Here is a 22,991-nt window from a genome sequence, read left to right on the forward strand (position 1 = left end):
GATAATGTGACTGTCAGATGTGGAGGGGCGCAGCACTCGGCGGGTTTTTCATTCAGATCATGTGAGAGAGACCTTGAGAGGCGTGCAAAAGACTGTGACTGAATTTGCCTCGCCGCACGGCATATGGACGCCCTCGTCGCTCTATGCAAATGGCCGAGACACAGACACATGTTCACAAATGCAGACAAACTACCCCCCTCCCCTCCAGTCCCTCATTAATTGTTCCTCCTAAAAACCAGACACCCCCCCCCTTCTCAAATAATAACCTCTCCACTAACACCCCCCACTCCATCTTCCCCTTATGAGCGACCCCCCACCCCACAGTCTAGACCCCGCAACCCTCTTTCTAACTCCAACTAGACGCCCCAAAAAACCCTCCCCCTCCCCTCCTCCTCCTCTCCTCTCCTCTCCTCAGCTCCCACGACCAGCAGACAGACCCTATGATTCGCGTGACCGCCATTTTGCTGCCCACAGTAGACCTAACTGTACAGCGCAGCAGCTGCCTTGATGGGCGAATGCAAATGCGAACGCTGCTTTGTTACTCGGCCGCTCAGACGACTCTCATCGCATGAATTAACGCCCCCCAAAAAACAAGACCTGCTCAATCAAATGAAAAACGACGCACTGGCGAAACGCAGAAACGTGAGATATTCATTTATACATTGCTTCAATCCCGACTACATAAACGTTATTATGCCGAGTTATACAATCTGCATGTTCAATATTATTCAGGTTATTTCAAAGACTCAAAAAAGATGACAAGCAGTCTCTCATTTTCCTCTAACTGGTGTATTCTGGGAAATAGCACTGATGTGATACTTCAAAGTGTTCTTCTGGCAGCAATTTTTTTTCTTACACCGCCTATTTATATGTTTCATGTGCAGCCCCTTTTCTAGCGAAATCAGTCACCCCATGATTTGTTCAGTGCCATGGTAACCAGACACCTATGTGCATGAAAATGAGACTATTATAGTCTGTCTGTCTGGAGTTTGTTGGGCCTATGGATCCCTTTTTAATTAGAGTCTGTGTGCATGTCTGAGCTCCTCTGTTTGCTTAATGCCTTCATTGGTGCATTATGTATGTCCGTGTGTAAAAAAACACTCTGTGCATGCGTGACAGAGCGCTATCTGATTAAAAAAAAAGAGAGGCTCGACTTAATCTTTTGTACAGTGTCACATTTGCATGCGAGGGAATCGCATGCAAACACCATATGGCACGGTAGGACCGGACTCTTGATCTTGCACCGAACACCTATCAAACACATTTCAGGGGTGCGAATACTCACAACCCCGAGAGAAAAAACAAAAACGGCACCAGATACACTTTAAAACATCACATCACTCCTGCCCGCTCGCCGCTGTACGCCGCGTGCATAGGAGCAATTATCAGCACACGCCAACGACCGTGATGTTTGGAGGTTATGCAAATGCAATTAGCCTCAATTTGCATTCGACAACAGCTAACGGACGCACAGATGGCAGACAACGGTGATGCGCCCGCCATCTTTGGCAGAGAGAGAGAGAGAGAGAGAGAGAGAGAGAGAGATGTAGCGGCCATTTTGTCTGAAGCTGTGCCCATCTGGATGGAAACAACCGCGCTGCATTACTGTGACGACGGCAGCAGTTTGGGAGCTGTGGGTGCACAGTGCTGCTGCTGCTGCTCGCTGGCTTTCAAGGCCGAGCGTATACAGTCCATTCATACACACAAACTGAGCTCTGTAGAGAGCAGCTCTCAGGTGGGATTCAAAATGTTCAGATTTGAGTGGCATCTTATAGACTTCACAGAAACATCTTAATTAACCCGTTAACTTCCACACACTTCTTGGAGGTAAAGCATCATCTTTTGCAGCTGTAATCATCATGAAATGATCTGACACACACACACACACACTGAGAGGTAATGAGAGCACATTGGGAGTTGTTCAGAGTGGAATATGTGGAGTGCTAAAGAGAGATACTTGCCATTTTACCATCTCCATTACGAGGTGGGAAGGTCTCTCCGCTCTGTGATCTTCTGCCCTCGTTGCTATTCAGTCTGTTTTAAAAAAAAAAAAAAAAAAATCTGGAATTGAATAACCGAAATCATGGAGAAAAAAAAGCTGATCATGTGCCAGTGTTTCTGGTTTTAACAGACACATGTCTACGGCTCACCATAGTAACAGCAAAGCCAAGAGCGGAGGAGAAAATAAAGATCGTACTGTCTCTTTGTCAAATGTAAAAACCGGTTGGGGAATAAACAACGGGCGAGTTGAGGATGGAGAGTCGAAAAGCAGTGCTCCCAAACTGTTTTTTAAACAGCCAGAGGCAGAAGGTGGGGGATATGTCAATCTTATGAAGGGGAAAAAAAAAAATCAAGTGAAAAGGAATATCCCTGTCGGCGGTCTCTCAGCATTCTGGGTATTATTTGGGGAGAGATCCCCTTCAGCGGAACCACACACAGCCAGTAGAGATTGGGTCCGGTCTGCAGAGCCAGAGCTGCAGCTGAGAGGGCCACGCAGGGCCTGTCCTTTGGAGGTCTGCGGGCCTCGAGGCCACAGACTAACACAGGAAACCCCACTCAGAGCTGTGCCGGCTCTGTGTTTCGTATTGATTTCTCCTGCATGCCGGTAGCTCCAAGGGTGCTTGGAGCCTTCAGGGACCATCTCCATCCTTCCCAGCCCACTCACAAGCTCCCCACCTGGGCTTCACCGGCTCTGCTGGACCCCTGGATGGAGGTGTGGGCCACAGGAGGAGAAGAGGAAGACGAGAGCCCGTGGCGATGATGATGAGCTGCGCCGGGTCTCTGGGTTCAGTCATCTACCAGCCTTTATCCAGCCTTCCAACCACCCACCCTTGTTTCCAATCTGAAAAAAAAGGGAAAATAGAGTGTTTTTCAAAATCTCACCTTTGGCATTCAGCATCCCTCTGCTCAATGCAAATGCAAATGTAAACACTAACACTTTGATTAAAAATATGTGGGAAGAAAACGCCAACTTGCTCTTTTGTAACCTGCCCCAAGGCGCTCGCTGCTATACAGAAACAAATAAAAAACACTCAGCATACTGTATGAAACACAGACACATCTGTTCATATTTTTAAATGTTTTTTCCCCCATAAATATAAATCATTCACATTAAAATCATTACACGTAACCTACACTGTTTTGGAAATGCTATTGACATTCATTATGTTTAGTCATTTTTGACCATGCCCTATAAATAAAACAATGATAACGGTTTTGATACTAAACGAATAATTTGCATGGATTCCTTCACTGCATCTTGAAATGTTCTGAAAGCATTCTGAATCCTGTTATCATGCTAATACAACATCGTCCTTTATGTGTCGCTTTGTTCTTTTCTATAAGAAAAACGAATTGCAGGGGCCTCCTTCAGTCACCGTGCACCCACTGGCCCCCATTTCAACAGCGGAGACACATTCAGCTCCGTGTGGTTTGCCCGAAAATTAATAGGACGCAGAAAGTAACGGGTTAAAGCGGCCGAGGTCAGTTATGGGATGGTTTGTTTGTGGATTTGAGTTCGCTGTTATGTGCATGTTTTCATCACATAATGGGGGAAGCACCCGGAGTAGCCCCTGGCTTGGCCTGTGCAGGGGGAGCGACGTGGGGTGAGATTGGGTGAGCCGGAGGAAGATTCAGACACAATGCCCCCATTGAGAGGGTTCAGACATGGGTGTTAACTCCCCATTCCTTCACACACAATAGGGCCCCCCCACTAGAGCCGGCGTAGGGGACAATGTTGGTTCAGGGCTGCCCTCCACCCAGCGAGGAAGAAAAGAGCTGCATTATCAAGATGGGAGGAGAGGGACGGATGGACGGGGGGCAGGAGGAGAGATGGAGGGATATGTTTGTGTGTGAGGAGGGGAGCAGAGAGGAGCCCTGGCTGTGACCCATGGCTTTGGACTTGAGGGACAAACACATCGCAGCAGCATCAGGCATCTACGGCCTCGAACTTTAAAGAATTATTAGCAATATTCATTTAACAAGAGAGTCATCAACAGCCTGTTCGGCCCATATGGTCAATCTAGATGTTACGTGGTCGTCTGTTTTCTCTTGGCTTGGTTTTTACATGTTAATTCAACATTTGGCCGAGAGACAACAGTTCAAAATTAGCCATTTTGCTTAAACTGTCATATTTATTTATAAATAAATAAAATAAGATAAAACACAGATGGTTAATCACGATATCCCTAACCACGTGAATCAACATTAAGGCGTTAATTACTATTAAAGACAATGGCAGATGAAGCGACGGAGCCTCGTTGCTCTTATAGCGTTTAATATGTTTTGGTTTGTTTCGAAGGAGAAACGTTTTCAGTAAAAGAATGAGACGAAGAACGTGGCGTTTTATCGAAGCACGCCTCGACTATATGCTTGGACTCTATTGCTTAAGTGAGATTTTTCATGAAATAGACAGAGCCACACTAACAGACCATATAGTCAAGTCAGTTTTATTTGTATAGCCCATCACAAATCACAAATTTGCCTCGGGGGGCTTTACAATCCATACAGCATACGACACCCTCTGTCCTTTACAGTATGACCCTCGCATCGGATGAGTAAAAAACGTAACCCCCCCCACCACAAAAAAAACCCTTTTAACAGGGAAATAATAATATCCTCATATGAAACTTGAGAGAGTCAGAGCTTGACTCTGCAAACTGACTTATTTGATAAAATAACACACATTACTGAGTACCAATTGCTGCACACACACACACCATATAACCAGTATGTTCCTGGTTTGATTTCGATCAGTGACCTTTGCATGCAGCCCTCTCTCTTTCACCCAGTTTCCTGTCTGTCTCTGACACTGTCACTAACCAAAAACGGCAAAATGCCAGAATATAAATCTAAAAAAAAAAAAAGCATGTTGACTGCAGTAGACAGGTGAACAACTTTCCCTCTTAAAGATGAAATACTATGAAATACCAAAATCTGCTTTTGTACATCTCAAAGTTTCCATTGAAACACAGACATCTGATGTACACTCTGAATGAAACGACAGATTGAGGAGTTTATCTGCAGACTTTAATGTTTGCAGCAGAGAGCAGAAAATCGCATCCTCCAATGACTTCAGCATTTTTTAAACATCTTAAGCGTTCCTCCGAAGACCTTATAACAAGCATTTGCTTGTTCGCGGCTGCTTGTTATATACTCTGCGGTTGTAAAGGAACAGTGTTTTGGGAGCGAAGCTGACAGCGTTAACAAGCCGTCGGTAATGTAAGTATAAGCTTTTCTTCTGCCTTCCTTTCCCAGACAGGTAAAATCTCCCCTGGCTAAACAAAGAGGGGGCTTCTGCTTAAAATGTATAAAGGAAGCTATCAGTTAAGCCGTGTTTGAGGCCGTGAGGCGGTATAGGTGGCGAGGGCGGGCGGTAGGGGTAGCTGGAAAATGTTTATGGAGATCTGTGTCTCTCTGGGAGCCTAATAGAATCCTGTGGCTGGAGTGAGAGCTCATTGTGCCGGTGTAAAGGATTACACTGGTAAACTGGTAAAACAGGGGAAAGAGCCCAAACACTCTCTACCTCCTACGGAGAGGCAACGAACCGTCGAACAATGAGAGGGGAGAGTATACTGCGAGCTGACTCATTCCATCAACGGGGGAAAAAAAAAAAGGACAGACCAGGAGAAAGTGGAGGAGCTGCGAGAGGGAGACGATAGAGGAAATAGATCAGGTAGTTCATATGCATGCATGTGCAAAATAAAACCACCTGGAAGTGGAGTGAAGGATGGGAGCAGAAGGGGCTGCGTGGACGACAGTTTCAGTAGTAGAAGGTAATGTGGGGAAATGATGTCTGTCTTGCTTGTCTGTCTGCATCCTGAGTGACAGTTTACAATCTCTGAGGCAGCAGGCAGGCCCAGCAGGTCGCCTCTTTGACTCCATACAATCCCTCATTTCTCATTTCTCTCTCTCTCTCTCTCTCTCTCTCTTTCTCTCTCCATCTACCCTGTTTCCAGCCATCTCTAATCTCCACCACCACCACCACCTCTGCATTTTAAAATATTTGTTTCCGCTCACTGTTCACAGATCACCAATTATTTCAACCATCATCTTCTTTGTCCTTGTGCTGAACGTACGACATGAGTCCTCATTTTTTAGGCTTGAAAGAGAAAAACTCTGTAACAAGTATTAGGTTGCCTAATGCTCAAAAGCTGCACAATAATGATTCCTGACAGGCCGGCTTCGACTCGTAACCACAAATGATGAGCTGAATCACTCTCTCTCTGTCTCCCATTCATCAGAAAACTGTTAGCCGAGTTCCCAAAAGTGTCACCTTCTTTCATGTTAAACCAGTAGATGAATCTTGAGCTAATATTTCCTAGAAAACAGCATTTTCTAGCTCCAGTTTCTCTACTTTAGCATCTGTTGAGAACGAATCCACTACAAAATTTCGAGGCGAGGAAAATCCCCCCGATGAGCACGATGACCCGCGTATATTTCCCACCGTTTACACGAACAACACCCAAGTAAAGCATTATTCTCCTCTCATCTGCTGTTCAAATGGAAACCACACTGAGCATAATGCATCATCTGCATTCTGCGACCTGCCACGCTGCCTGAAAGACTCCTCTTCTCCTCCTCGCTCTCTTCATCTCTCTTCCCTCAAAGGCTGCCGAGGGTGCATTCAAACAGCAGGATACACACTCAGCTAACAAACCTCATTAAGGGCCCATACACACTTTCTCAATACTAACACTGGCTGTCACACATCCCCTCTCAATGCACACACTGGTGGCCACACTGGCCGCGGCAAAGCATCTATACAGAGCTAATTAGAAGGGTCCCCCTCTCTCTATTTGAAGCTCATCTGAATAGGAGGGAAGATGAGGGGAGAAGGAGATAGAGAAGGAGGGACAGGCAGGAGAAAGGAGGGAGAGAGGGAGAGAGGAAGAGAGGATGCTTGCTAATATACTCAAAGAGATAGCAGGCGTGTCTTTCATAGGGTGGAATTAAAAGCAAGGAGCTCAGGCGGGCAGGGGGACCTGAATTAGTGTGACACCGCTCTGGTGCAGCGGGGAACTGGGAGGGAACTGCACCGATTTGATTGGTGTGCCAGTATCTGAGAGAGACGGAGGGAAGGAATGGGTGTGACACCAGCTTCGTGGGGAAGGCAGCAAAAGAGCAGCTGGACGGCGTTTCAGAAAGAAACGCTGCTCTTAAACATGAACGAACGGTTAAACAAACCGCAAAATGTAGATCTACGAGATGCAGCTGAACACCAGGCACGCAGCAAATAAACGTAATAAATGTCTGACGCTTTTTTTGTCTTTGTTTGCGTTTTCTTTTCATGATAATCATTGTTGCAAAGCACTCGGCTTTCCTGATAAAAGAGATGGCGATCAGTGTCCTCGGTCTGAAACATGGCTTTGTATTTCAGCTCCTTATTTAGATAAGGACAGAAGGTCACACTGAGAGTTCACCTCCAAAAACATTCCTCCATAGTTGCCATATCTTCCTCCAACCCTCCTCCGTTTCATGTTTAAATTTTTCTTTTGTGTGTCCTTGAAGCAAGCTGTGTGTGTGCCTGTGTGTGGGTGTGTGTGTGTGCAGGCAGACAATGCCAAGTTGACAGTTAAGGTCTTGGACCGAGCACAAGGCCAAGTTTGTCTCCACAGACTGAGTGAATGGACTTATCAACAATCGCAGAAGTAAAATATTGCATTATTTCACCAAAAAAAGCCTCAGTTTTTTTGCATTAAAGCATAAAAATAAACAATTAATATGCTTCAAAAATTCATGAATAACACTTTTTTTTAAAAAAGTGATTGTTTTTTAGATGTAACCACAGAATATTCTGCGTTAACTATTTAAAAATGCACAAAAAAAAATCATAATCCAGCCTCTTTCCAATCCTCAACAAAATGTTAAGTTCAAGTTGAAGTTATGACCTAATTGTTGTCCCATCAAGCCCAGTGGCCCTTGATGAGAGTGCAAAGCATTCTGGGAGAATAGCAGGTGTCCCCCCACCATGTCACAGAGCTTCCCAGACAGCTTGTTAATTTGCACAACTTTTACACACACACACACACACACATCGCTCCTTCTATGTGTGCGTGCATGCATGTGTATGTATGTGTGTATATATTAGCGATGGGACTTGACCCTAGCGAGCTGCGGCAGTGTTTCGCGTCTTGCTGGGCGTGGGAAAAAGACGGGACCCCTTTTCACAGCTGCCTCGGCCGAGGCCTGGGCTGTTGGGGGCCCCTGTACCCCCTCTACACACACACACCCCCGTTCCCCCTTGTCCGACTCCCCCCCCCCACCTCCTCCTCCTCCTCCCTCCATCCCATTCAGGCTCCGGCCTACTGGCTTTCAAAAGCGGGACCCCCTTCCCAGCCCTTCATAAATACATCTCATTATTCAAGCCCTAGTTTGCATAGGGATTCCAAAGAGATCTCCACTCTGCTCGTGAGGCCTGAAGCCCCTCAGCCTTTTGGACCGCACAAGTGCAAATTTCGACTTAGTAATCTCCCTGTGTTAATATTTGTTTTAAAACGATGTGTGCACACTTGCAAAAACCAATATCGCAACTGTCTTAAAATTTCTATTTCTCAGCATATCCCTCTTCAAATTTCTCCTTTTCTTTCTCTAGAAATGTGGCAGAAAATCTGTCGAAACTCAAAGCAGTGAAAAGAGCTAGTTTAGCATGACTATTAGCAAGTGCTTTGCTAGTCTGTATTCCATCTGCCACCGGCTATTGTACAGTACCTCTCACACACGCACACACACACACACACACACACACTCTTCAACCCCCCCTCCACCGCACCCCCCACCCCCACCTCCCCATTCGCTGCAATGCATTACTGCAGAGATTTATCTCCTATCAGCCTGTATAATACTGAGGTTATAATTTACATCCACTTTAGAAAACAGCAGCACAGGCCGGCCCTTGCATATGCTAATATAAAGCTTGGGAAAATCTGGGCGACTCAAAGAACTCCACACAAAATTTGAATAACTGAGCTTTATATTGAGCTTCAAGGTTGTGGAACCATGAAGATTTGACCTTGCTAACAATGTGTACTTATTGTTTAATTCCTAAATGCTGAACTATTAAAAGAGGAATTGGAGGGAACATACTGACAACGTTAAAGGGAGGAATGTTTCTGTTTCGATCTTGTGAAATAACTGAAGTAACATCTCCTGGGCTCAGGTTTTATATTTCTCAGAAGCCTTGAATTTGAATGTGAACTGATTGTAGAATAGATTTCCTTTGCAATTTATGGTATTTTCAAGCGTTGTGACTTAACGCCTGCCGTTTGCTAAATTATGCATGTGCTTTACCTTTATGCAAATCGACACTTTGCCCACAATAATCAGGAGACTTTGGACAAGGGGAGGGTGGCTTAGGGCCGAAAAGGACAGAGCCACCCAAACGCTCTTTCCACATGAGCAGGTCCAAACCTTCGCCTTCGCCTCTCCTAACGGGATAAAGAACCGCAGCAAAGATTACACGGCCACCTCCCCTGCACCTACCACACACTCTACCTGACAAATAGGATCACAGTGTTTAAAGGGATAAAACGCTCAATGTATGTGAATGAAAGAGAGAGGTGTGTGTGTGTGTGTGTGTGTGTGTGTGTGTGTGTGTGTGTGAGGAGGATGGGGGATGATGTGCAATGTAAAAAATGTTAATACTTCAAAGGGATGATGGAATTCAACATGGAGGTCTTACTTCACTCGCTCAAATCACCGTTTACTCTCTGTTGCTGTAGGCTACTGCAGCTCCACACTGTATGTACACACTCTGATGTATACATGAATGATGTAAAACTGACATTTACACTGTGCGCAAATAAAACCGGCAGTAAATGTCCCCCCTAATGCCCCTTTTGGTTTGAATAAGACGGTGAGGATTACTACAGTGCTGCACACTTTAAAAATCATCCTTGATGCAAAATACTAAATCCTCGATATTACAAATATTCAGGCTCAGCCTGTCTCTCCTTCTCTGTCTTTTCCACACCCCCACACACACACACAACCATCCTTACAGCTCTGCAAAATATGGACAACAATCAACCACCAGCAAACACAACTATCTGCAAGCCTCCAGCATCTTCAAGTTTGACCTGAACCTCTGAACTCCTTATTGTTATACACAAAATATATATATGAAGCAGAATAAGCAAACAGCTTTTGGCAACATCACGGACTGTTGCTTGTATGAAAATGACAGCTGAACCTTCTCTACATGTGTTCTTCTTACTTAAAATATTTACCTGCAAGCTGACTGCTGCTCCTCGTCCTGTCTGGAGGCAGTTTGTCTTCATTGTGAATTGATGCAAACTTCAGAGCTGGCAGCATTTTCCTTTTAAGACAAAAGAAAAGAGAATCAGTGTGTGTGAAATCACATTTTTAATAAAACCACATATTTCAGGAATAAATAAGTGGCTTGCGAAGGGAGTGGAGGGAAATATAAAGAGGGGGGGAATAAATGCAGCTTTGTTGGCCTTGCAGCTAACAGCCCTCCACCGAACTTGTCTGGTGTTTTTCTCCCGTGCACTTCTCATTATTTTTGCGAGGTTAAACATATTTTCTGTTGCATGAACAATAAGTCAAGCTTGATGAAAGTGTTTGCAAAGAGCCAAATTTTTAAAATGTAATGGAAAAGCCACACTTAGTGGAAAACTATATCACAAAGCAAAGCTTCATCTGGGCAGCATCCCAGTTGCTAAGCTACTGAAATACAGGATTGAACACGAACGATGTTGCATACAAAACAAATAAATTCTAAAAAGCATCACATCAATCAATCAATCAAACAGAAAGATAGAGAGTACACAACATAATATTTTAATCCCTTTGTATCACTACAAGGTGGAGATCAAATCGTGGCTCAAACTGTACACCGGCTCTCAAACTTCAACAACACACAGTCACACACACGATCCAAGCTCTCTTGTTTAACGGCGCACGTCAAATATTGTCAGTCATGGTCTAAATAGAGCATGCTGGGACTTCAGGGATATTCAGTCATCTCCAAAGCTCGCTGATTCTGCTCTAAGAATAGATCAAACTCCGAGCCCATGTCCTATTTTGTTCTTATCTAGCAGGCAAAAATAATCCACCCAGCGAAAAACACAAATTTGAACACATCTGACTCGGATTCAGTGATGAAAGCATGTTCGTGTACAAAGATTGTGTCTCTTTTGCTCTGATGCAATATGATTTTGATGTGTTGCACCCTGCAGGTTTTGGTTGGGTAGCAAAGAACCAAACAACCCACATATATATAGTCGACACTGAAATGGTGCAAAAAACACAGTTTCTGTGTTGTTATCAGGCACAGAGTCCTCCCTAATGTCTGTGCTTTAATAAGGCTTCATCTTGCACCAAAGTGATGTACATGTGCATCCAATTATACATCACACTCCTAATGTCAAGTAAATTACAGCCGGGGGACATCACTTAGCGTGCACCAGTCATAAAGGAAATACACTCAGTAGTATGAGAGGAGTCAGGGAGTCTGCACCATGTAGCTAGTGGATGCATGCTTGGCTTAAATGAAAACTACTAGCTAGGCCTACACTATATAGGAATCACCATAACCAACATGTGAGATCTTAAAAAGCCATCTGATGCTGCCCAACACAGTCACGTGAGTCCTGGCTCGACCAATCGCACGAGTCCTTTAACTATTTCAGTCTCAAGATGTTGAATGTTACACACAGTTATGACAACTACACAACAGCACATGCCGTGTGTGTGTTTTTACATTTTAGCATGTTTCCTCTCATGCATCACTAGTATTGATCCTCAATAGGCCCCAGCAGCATCACTGCGATTCTTCCAAAAACACGAGAAAGCAGCAACACGCAGGTGGCTCCTCTTGCACGTGCCAACACCTGTCCAGATGAGCAGCACTAAAATCAGCACCACCACTCCTCCTCATCATCATCCAGCCGCGGCGTGCAGCCTCCCTCAGCATCCGACCCTCCTGCTTCCTCCTCCAGCTGCTGATGCTGATGCTGCCGCCCCAGCATCTTCTCCTCCGCCTCCTCCTCCTCCATGCCGAGGCGAGAGGAAGCCCCTTCGGCTCCGAAGTGCTCGGCGTCAGTTGGTACTTTCGGTTCTCTAGCTTTATGAAATTAAAACTCATACAGCTAGATAACCAAAGACACAAACTAACCCGTCGTCTCTTAAAGGGGCCGCCTCTCCGATACAATACAAACAGAGAGAAGAAGAAGAGAGAGAGAGGAGAGAGAGGAAGAGCCTGCCTATATGGTCACATTGCACGCACACACACACACACACACACACACACACACACACACACACACACACACACACACACACAAAATAAAAAAGCTTTTTTTATAGGCTATTTATCATGATATGGAGGTGAGAATAAAGTTAAAACACGCAGGGTGTGTTGTGTCTTCCATGACTATAGTTTGACCCCCTCACCACCACCACAGTGATGCTGTAAGAGTATCATCATCAGGACTACTTTGGTGCTAAATCAGCATTTTGTTTTTACAAAGCATCACAAGTGCATGCAGCTATAAAGGTAAAGCTTTTGCAACCATGTCAAAAAAGCATTTAGTAATATTTATTTTTTAAGGAGTTGCCTTTCAACAACACTGTGGCTCTATACACACTGCTATATTTGGCCATTATTGTACCGCATCAGGCCTATAACAGACAAGCAAAGTTCAGCATCACACAGCCTTCAATCATGGCACATAGCTATAGTTTACATCAACCACAATCAATGTGATGGAACTACACAACAGCCTTTCTTAATCACAATTATTCCCACATCAGTCACATAAAGCCAGCATCCCACTTACTTGCACATCAGGCTATAACTCCACTCCACTATAGTCAAAAATCCTCCAACAAAATCTAATCCTTCGGTGTTATCAGAGTGGACTGATGGTGACCGATGAGAGGAAATAATGTCAAAGAGCAGAATATTAAAAGCTAGAAAAGTGTCCTACATGTCTCTATAGACTACTGCACGTGTCCTCTCTCTCACACACGCGAGCTGCGACTGACAAGTCAGAGAGTCCACCCGGTGAGAGAGAGAGAGAGAGAGAGAGAGAGAGAGGATAAACTCCTCCTGCCTCAGAGAGAGAGAGAGAGAGAGAGAGGAGAGAGAGAGGGAGAGAGAGAGAGAGAGAGAGAGGAGAGAGAGAGAGAGAGAGGATAAACTCCTCCTGCCTCAGAGAGAGAGAGAGAGAGAGAGAGGAGAGAGAGAGGGAGAGAGAGAGAGTGGATAAACTCCTCCTGCCTCAGAGAGAGAGAGAGAGAGAGAGAGAGAGAGGAATAGGAATAACCAGATTTTTTAGGCTTTACTAAAAGAATATTTCTGTTATTACTATTTTCTGTTCTCTAATAACATCAAAATGTGCCCTTCTCTTATTGAAATATAACCATGATATCCAATCACTGTGAATTAAAAGATAACATAAATAAAGCCCAAAATGAACATGTTGTACCTACATTTAGTGTCAAAAGTATACTTACAGTTTTACTTGAGTTCAATCCAAAAAACTGACGTCCTCATAATGAAAATACATAATTTAGAGTGAGAGAGAGAAAGAGGGAGAGAGAGAGAGAGAGAGAGAGAGAGAGAGAGAGGAGAGAGAGAGAGAGGGAGAGAAACAGAGAGAGAGAGAGAGAGAGCGAGAGAGAGACAGAGATGGAGAGAAACAGAGAGAGAGAGAGAGAGAGAGAGAGAAACAGAGAGAGAGAGAGACAGAGAGATGGAGAGACAGAGAGAGAGAGAGAGAGAGAGAGAGATGGAGAGTCAGAGAGAGAGAGAGAGAGAGAGAGAGAGAGAGAGAGAGCAGAGAGAGAGAGAGAGAGAGAGACAGAGAGAAACAGAGAGAGAGGGAGGCAGAGAGATGGAGAGACAGAGAGAGAGAGAGAGAGGCGGGAATCTGGAATCATTAAAGCCAATTGTAAAATGAATGCAGGTTTGAGTCAATCAGGACTTTATTCTCACAGTTATCCTCACTAGAGGCTCTAAAACACAGAGGACTGTGCGTAAAACTGTGCGTAAATGGAGCTGGATGGATCAGGATGTTTTGGATGCATTTTTGAGAAATTAATCAGAGATTTTTTTTTTTTTTTTATCTTTTAGATTTTACTCTCACGTTTTCACGTTTATTGAAGCGTTCTCTTTTTAAAGTAGTCTTTATACTACTATACTACTATAAAAGGAGCACAAACTTCATTAAATCATTTTAATTCTTAATAATATTCTGCAACAACAAATCTTCTAATCTTTTGATTTGGAGTTGAAATGTTACTAGTTAGAAATCATTAAGCCATAAAAGCTCATTACATTATAGGATACATCTGTTTAATTTAATAATTTAAAGAAACAAAAAAAGGCAAAAGCACAACTGTTAAAAAGACCTTTAAAAGACGAATGTTAGCTATATGGGATATTTTACTCTCATCTGTGGTGCACGTGTTACAAAATGCTAAACATGTGATGTGACAATTGCATTTCATAGCGAAATAAGTGCCTACATTCTCCATACTTGTTAATGTAACCTGATTATGCTGCTGAGGATTATTGTTTGCCATGATTGTTACATTATTATACATATAATAGCTTCGTTAGAGCATTTAACAACACAATAGTAGGCTACATCTTCTAATAAATGCTGTTTCGAGGATGCAGAGCCTCCATAAAAGAGAAATGTTGTGTTTTTTTATTCTAATATTTAGGCTACAGTATATAAACTGGCTGCTGAGGAAACCCAGCAGAGGAATTCATGGTTTTCTGTCCTTGTTTGCAGAAAAAGGCCCATGCAGCACGCCTATACAGCCAAAACCCCTGATAGCATATTCAGGCAATATATGCAGCCTCCTTATCGATTGTGATTATTATGATATGAGTGATATCTGGGCTGAGAGGAGATGAGATAGTGAACCAGATAACAATCACACACTTTGATAAAAAGAAGCCAGAGACAAGACCCGAATAGCAACTTGCAATATCTCTCAAAGTTTGAAAGGATATTTTAAAAAAAGGTGTGTGTGTGTGTGTGTGTGTGTGTGTGTGTGTGTGTGTGTGCAGGTAAACCAATAAAAGAGCAGCCAGCTACAGTCTCTGGTTTCCAAACGAAGCTGGCATCAGATAGCAGTTACATATCTGATTATTGCGCATGAGCAATGTGTTAGTATCATGGAGGTGCAGCTCTACTGTATGAATCCTCTTCTACTCTGCATCATCATCTGGAAGCAGATGCAATCAGCTGTGGCCTCTGCTGCTGCTGCTGTCAGCCTGTAATTGAACTTAACGCCACATTGTGCTGTTGTTATAACCACGTTGTTGTTTAACAAGAGAAGGGGAGGAAGGAAGGAAGGCCCATGCACACGATTCTTATAAAATAAAAATAATAAAAATCATTGTTGCTATACATGAGAGCTGCATGTGCTCATTTTCATTGGATGCACAATCCTCATTGCTGCTGAGCATGCGCCACCAGGGCGTTATAGGGTACACGTGCATCCCTTTCATTGTAGCCTATTGCATTGCATGCCAGCTAATATTCATTGCAATCATAAATAAATAAATAAATAAAGTGATAAAGTAAATGTTCCTGCCAAGCGTCACACACACAATCACCAGTGTTATTAAAATTATAAAAATGTATTTAAAAAATATACTTAATATTACCTTAATTTCGTCTCCTACATTTGATGCATTATTTATTTATTTATTTATATTTTTTATATAAATTAAATAAAACATTTGCACTTCAGAGTTTGTAGCCTATTTGCTTGCATGCCAGCTAATATGCATTGCAATCATAAATAAAAAATAAATAAATAAATAAAGTGATAAAGTAAATGTTCCTGCCAAGCGTCCCACTCACAATCACCAGTGTTATTAAAATAATAAAAATGTATTTAAAAAATATACTTGATATTACCCTATTATTTCATCTCCTACATTTGATGCATTATTTATTTATTTATTTATATATTTTATATAAATTAAATAAAACATTAGCACTCCAGAGTTTTGTATTAAATTAATTTTGGACATAATTTAGTTGTACTATTAGCTGTAATATTACACTAAAATGCTATTTAATTGTGCGTCCAGTCAACTGTATATACTGAAGGTTTGACCAATCTGTTGAAGGAGGTGCGTGTGTGTCTGTGTGTGTGTGTGTGTGTGTGTGTGTGTGTGTGTCCTCAGATGGATTTTCCCACAAACAAGTGACAGGGAAAATGTAACCCCCCCCATCCTCCAAAAAAAAAAGAAAGAAAAAAAAAAAAGAGAAAGAAGTCAACATCAAGTTCAACAACGTGCCGGAGAGAAATTAACATGACAATCCGGTCTGGGATCCTCCAGGTCCCCCCAGCCAGCCGGCTCTACAGAGTCTGGCGTCAGTCCTGCTACACTTTCCCAGGCTCACAACAATATCTCCCTGCTGAACTCTGCACTGCAGCGCTGCCTGGGGCCTCCTCCTCCTCCTCCTCCTCACCTCCTCCTTCTACTACTACATGAATACTTCTCACATGAGCACATGGCTGCAAAGATCCTCATTAAATATTCTGGAGTTTGCATAAACTTGAACGCAGACTAATTGACATGCAATGGTGAGAAAAAGATGTGTAAGATGTGTCTGATGATTTGAAGTCTGTAAGGCCGTATACTGTTTTTCATGTGAAAAAATATTAGTAGCAATATAGGGATAACCAGATTTTTAGAACATTTTTTAGGCGTTGCTAAAAATATTTCTGTTAACATCTTCTCTAATAATACAACACATCAAAATACGCCCTTCTCTTATTGAAATATAACCATACCTCCTCCTCCTCGTCCTCCTCCTCCTCCTCCTCACCTCCTCCTTCTACTACTACATGAATACTTCTCACATGAGCACATGGCAGCAAAGATCCTCATTAAATATTCCAGAGTTTGCATAAACTTTAACGCAGACTAATTGACATGCAATGGTGAGAAAAACGTGTAAAGATGTGCCTGATGATGTGAAAGTCTGTGAGGCCTTATAGTCTTTTTAATGTTACTATAATATTACAACTTGCTTATAGTCGTGGAAAAAATATTAGAAGCAATATATCATAAATAATTATAGGAATTACCAGATTCTTTAGGCTTTGCTAAAAATATTCTTCTATATCTATCCATCTATCTATCTATATCTATATCTATATCTATATCTATAGATCTATTCCTCTTATTGAAACATAATCATTATATAAAATAACTGTGAATTAAAAGATAACATAAATTAAGCCCAAAATGAACACCTACATTTATGTCAAAGTATACTTACATTTTTACTTGAGTTCAATCCAAAAAACTTACGTCCTCATATTGAAAATACATAATTTAGTGAATAAATAATTTGTTCCAAAAATGCGTCCTTTTCTGCACCCCATCCAAATCTAGACCTCCTATATATCCAGCGTGCAAAAAAGTGCACCACAACGCCTGATGATGTTATAGCAGCAAAATTCCTTCAAAATCTTACGTTAATTTTATACCTGCTGCATTAACGGAGAGATCGGTACAATATTATGTAGAAAAGATCCTCTCTTACCGGGTAAAGCTGGTCAGACAGGAGGAGTGAGAGAGGAGAGAGGCTGCAGGCAGCGAGAGAGGTGATGATGATGATGATGAGGAGGAGGAGGAGGAGGAGGAGGAGGGAATAGAGCTCAGGGCCTATCAAACAGTGCCAAACAGGCCCTGTGATATTTGGGGGAATAAATATAAAACAGCTTGAAAAGTAGGTTTATTTTTATTTTTTTTAATAGAAATCTCACAATTATTAGACCCTCAAATCTGTTGATGTGGTGTAAATAATAATAATGTTAACCTCGAGGTTATATTCTCTTTAGAAAAAACATTAACTGTAATTTGTGTTACTGTTCTCAAAATTTTGTTTTGAAAATTTAGGCTATAGTTTATAAATCAGAACCCTTCATTATCATAGTAGACCTCCTGTACAGTAATAATTTACATTATTTTTATATAGGAGAAGCTTGATATCCTTTATTATTATTATTATCCAGGATCAATCGTTTTATTCCTACATTCATAAATAGTGAAGGTAAGTAAAGACTTCACATCACAGACTATATTGTTGGCTTGTTTCAGAAGAAGAATACTTTATGATGCAGCATATATAATCGACATATATGATCGACATAGTGAAGGAAATGGACATATATGATCGACATAGTGAAGGTAAGTAAAGACTTCACATCACAGACTATATTTGTCTTGTTTCAGAAGAATACTTTATGATGCAGCCTATATATACTGTATATGCAGCCACTTTACAATAATGCATGCTGGGTGTGCAGCCTGTTTATGATGCTGACAGGTCTGTTATTTACATTGTAATAATAATAAATGCAGTTACATATATTATTCTCACCTGCAGAGCAACAGATTGAGGCGGTTTCAGGAGCAGGAAACATTAATTTTAACGGTTTAGATCTTAAAAACAAACGATGTGCTGCAAGCCTCGTTTACAGTTTATACAGTAAAAGGCATCTACAGGATGAAACAGCGACACACGTTGGTGAGAAGGAACAGAAACTGTTTACAGTACAGAGACACTATATATAATCTGGTTTTATTTACTCATTGCACAAAGCCTGCATGTGTTTGCACAGAGATAAAAAAAAAAAAAGAAATAATAAAATAAAGTAGGAGAACTCATTCTGGTGCAGACAAAGTATATCTATTTAAATGAATACAAGTTATATTCAAGTCTAGTATTTAATAGCCAAACATCTCCTCATGGAATATTAATAATATTCACAATTAAATAAGAAAATGTTACTTATTATAGAGTTAATTTAGACCATTAAGTAAACTATGGTGTTAAGAAATTAAAACCATAATCAGAAAACAGCTTTGCTGTGTTAATAAAATAAATGAATGTATAACAATGTGGGTAAAATGGTGTTTGATATGTTTAAATTATTTAGTCTTTATATTTATTTATCAGAAGTTAACCTGTTGAAAGTAAAACTGAAATGAGAGGTCGAAAGGTTAAAAGAGTGACTGAAACAAGTGTTAAAAGGAAATACTTTATATTGTAAATGCTTCAGTATTATTATTATTATTATTATTATTATTATTATTATTATTATTATTATTATTATTATTATTATTATTTCACACCACAGATATACAACACAGGCTGCAGGCTGAGCAAACTTAGATGATAAGTGTGATGACGTTTATTTCACACAGCTACAAAATTATATATTTATAATCTTTCTGGTCATTTAATTTCTAACACAACAGTTAACAATAAGTCTGTACTTGAATATATTAATTCATTAATAACTGAATTCTTATTATCGTTTATTCTTTTCCAATGCCTGTGAGTGTGTGTTTTAGCTGAATTATTGTACTCTTTATATATATATATTTTTAAAAATTGATATTTCCTATAATTACAAAATGTTGGTCTACATGTCCTCTAGTGTGTCTTCTATGAAATGTAAACTAAGGTACATTTTGCCTGAATAAAAGACACCCTTATCTATCCAACACACTTTACCTGTCAAATTCAACAGCAAACCACTATTTTGATCATTCAGCTGACACTGTAAATTAAACCTTGTTAAATACTGTATGTCTGAATAATTAGTTTACACATATTCAACTTATTTTGATGTCTGAAAATACATATTTTGACAATAATTGATAGGATTTCATTTTACAAGTGTGTTCTAGCAGTTATCTCTGAATGTTTATCATTTAATTTGCTTTTATATCTGATTATTATACACTTTATTCCTGATACATGATCAGACAGGTGTATTATTATAACAACACCATATTATTTAGAGCAGAATAAATGAATTAAAGAGTACCTGACAGTGTGTAGCACACGTACATTTAAAGCACTTTTGCCTGTTCATTTAGAATAAATGTTGAACTCACTGAATCGGTTAATATTTTGTGTATATTAGTGAAGTTGCAGGATTGTGCTGAAGAGAAAATTATCTGTATTATCTATCTCTATTATCTATCTATTAGTTTTTTTCTAACTTTATCACTCACAAAGAAACTTAGCAGAAATAATGTATAACTATTTTATTTTCCAGCTTCTAAATATGTGAAATAAATGTGATGGTTGTTTTAAAGAACTATTGTGAAGAGTTTGGTCTTAATTAGGAGAATATTGAGCACCATATTCATTTTTCACTCATTATCTTGATATATTTTTCACAGTTTGTCTGCTGTTTGAATTAAATGTAACAAATAAGGTAAATGAGAACAATCTGTGTCAGAAATATATGAATTTATGAACTGATCTGTTGATGTTAATGTCTCACGTTAAAGCTCGCAGGCCTCATATTAGACTGAAAACTCAAGATACAGCATCAGGCTCAAGTCTGGCCTGTGAGAGAAGAATTTAGTTTAAATACACATAGATGTGTAACTTTTATCATTTTAACAATTACCTGATATTAGGCTACTAGCATTTTCTAATTAAAATCTTGTTTGTACATTTATTATATACTGTGTTGTTGAATTTAAATTTAATTTCCAGCACAATAAGATTGTACTGTTGGATTTTTAAAAGACAGAGACAGGAACTTGGTAAATACAAGATTAAGAATAGATTAATAAAATATTTCAGTTACCTTTTTTGTTAATTCAAACAGCAGACAAACTGAAAAAAACCTGAATACAGCCCATTCTCTTTATAATTTACAATAATAAAATATATATATTAAATGAAGAAATGTTCCATTATAACACACAATTCCTCAATTTTCTGTAAATGGCAATACTAAGATTAGATTTTGAAAAAAAAAGAAGTTATGTATGGTTGAGACCAATATTGTCACATTTACACCCTTTCAACAAAGAGACAGCATAACAAACACAAGACATTCACACAGTAGTGTTTTCTGCATGAGGCAGTTAATGAAATAAAATTAGATATGGTGATGCATTTTTTCAAGGCTGTTTTCATATGTGCAATCCACTGTTTGTAATTACAACAGTCTATAAACCAACTTTTAAGTAGATGAGCTTACAGACAAACCCATCAAGTACACTAAAGAAAACAACCTCAACATTCAAAACCAAAACAAAACCAAGAAAATAAATAACAATATCAATAATAACAAAAGGAAAAAGTACAGTTAAAAAAAAAAAACACACATAACAAAAAAAAAAAAACTTGAATATTTTAAAAACACATTCAAACAAAAAATTTATATAATTTATTTGAAAAATAAGAAATTTTTAAAATGATATAAAAATGTAATAATGGTGAAACTTAAACAGTTTTTTTTTTTAGAAATGTTTAAGTATATCTTTAGAGAGGACTGTGTGATACACTTTTCTGTATATAAATAAAATATAAATAATCTATTTGAAAAATAAGAAATAATCATTTTAAAAATGATATAAAAATGTAATCATGGTGAAACTTAAAAAAAAAAGTTGTAGAAATGTTTAAGTATATCTTTAGAGAGGACTATATGATTAACTTTTCTGTATATAAATAAAATATATATAATCTATTTGAAAAATAAAAAATAATCATTTTTAAAATGATATAAAAATGTAATAATGGTGAAACTTAAAAAAATAATAATTTAGAAATGTTTATCTTTAGAGAGGACTGCATGATGAACTTTTCTGTATATAAATATAAAATAGTAAACTTCTTACCTCCAGCAGGCTCGTGCAGAGAGACCTGTTAATTCCTCCTCTGCCTCGTGAGAAAGAGGCAGAGCGAGCCGGAGCCCTCGTGCCTTAATTTGCAGCAGGCTGGGTTTTATGATAATCAGAGCTGACACCGACCTGTGCGCCATGAATAGAGGAGGGCACCCTCGAGCTGCGTTCCCACGAGCCGCATTCCTCCGGTCAAGTTCAAGCTCAATGCGCGAGCCACCATTACTATGCGAGGCGTGCCGCGTGGCTAATTCCAAGAAGGCGCGCACTCCCCAACGTGGGAGAGTTCATCACCTTGTATTCAAATACAGCAGCACACATAGATAGATAGATAGATAGATAGATACACTTTAAACAATTGCTGTTAATTTACAGCAGGATTTCAACAGTATTAACCTGTTATTGCTAAAAACAGTGCTTTACTGTTAATACAAAAGAAAACCTGTTAAATTACGCTCATAGGCCGTTTTTAACTGAACTATAATGCATTCTTAAAAAACATCACTTTACTGCTGATCAACTCATCAGTAACAGTTTCATGCAGTATGTTTTTAATTCTGGGACCTGATCTGCACATGTGAGGCTTGTACATTGTACAAGATTGTAAAATCAGTGAATTAGCTTTATTGTTCTTCACTCACATGTTGTTATGGTTTGCATTCTGTGCTTGTAGCCAGCTATAGACAGACATTTTGGGAAAAGTGTCAACAAGTCTATTATAGCCTTTTTCCTAACAAGTGCCTATAATTGTATTTAGTGTGACTATTCCTATGTCTGTAACCTGCTAAGTCTATTCATCTAGACAAACAATAATGTTTATTAAAAATGTATGTAAAAAATACAACCTAAATAGTGCATTAAAACAAATCAGTAAGATAATGTAAAATAAAGGTGACAAAACAGCTATATAATGTATCTTTAAACAGTAAATTAACTGTAAAATACTGTGAAATTAATAAAAAAAAACAGTTCAAACTGAATTTTTCATTAAAAGTACAAAGCTGTAAATTTCAGCGACAGTATAATAATGTTAATTTTACAGTAACATAAAGGCAACCCTGCTGCCAGTACTTTACTGTTATTTTACTGGGGAATTCTTAACAGTGTAGATAGATAGATAGAATAACTAAAAAAAACATTCATTTAATTTTCTTATTATTTACTCAAACGAAAAAATTACAATGATCCTTAAATAGTTATAAGAATGTTTCTTTTTGTGTCTCCATTTGAAGATTTATTACACATCTTTTATCACTCTTCTATAGTGTAATAACCTTTTTTTGTAGAGCAGGCCTACATTTTTGGAGTTGACATATTGTGGGCC

The 22,991-nt window shown here is 39.7% G+C and overlaps 1 long non-coding RNA gene across 3 annotated transcripts; it reads right to left on the reverse strand.

Annotated features, from left to right (window-relative positions):
- Positions 1 to 2,037: 2,037 nt before the first annotated feature.
- On the reverse strand, positions 2,038 to 21,898 carry LOC141777096 (uncharacterized). Of its 3 annotated transcripts, none has more exons than XR_012595847.1 (3): positions 21,665 to 21,898; positions 10,227 to 10,315; positions 2,038 to 2,842 (listed from the first exon to the last, which is right to left on the reverse strand). It is a non-coding gene; the product is annotated as an uncharacterized LOC141777096 (long non-coding RNA). The 3 variants fall into 3 exon arrangements; XR_012595845.1 differs by lacking the exon at positions 21,665 to 21,898 and adding an exon at positions 17,283 to 17,597; XR_012595846.1 differs by lacking the exon at positions 21,665 to 21,898 and adding an exon at positions 12,801 to 13,036.
- Positions 21,899 to 22,991: the final 1,093 nt, after the last annotated feature.

Source organism: Sebastes fasciatus, chromosome 11, assembly GCF_043250625.1.
Source record: "Sebastes fasciatus isolate fSebFas1 chromosome 11, fSebFas1.pri, whole genome shotgun sequence".
NCBI lineage: Eukaryota > Metazoa > Chordata > Actinopteri > Perciformes > Sebastidae > Sebastes > Sebastes fasciatus.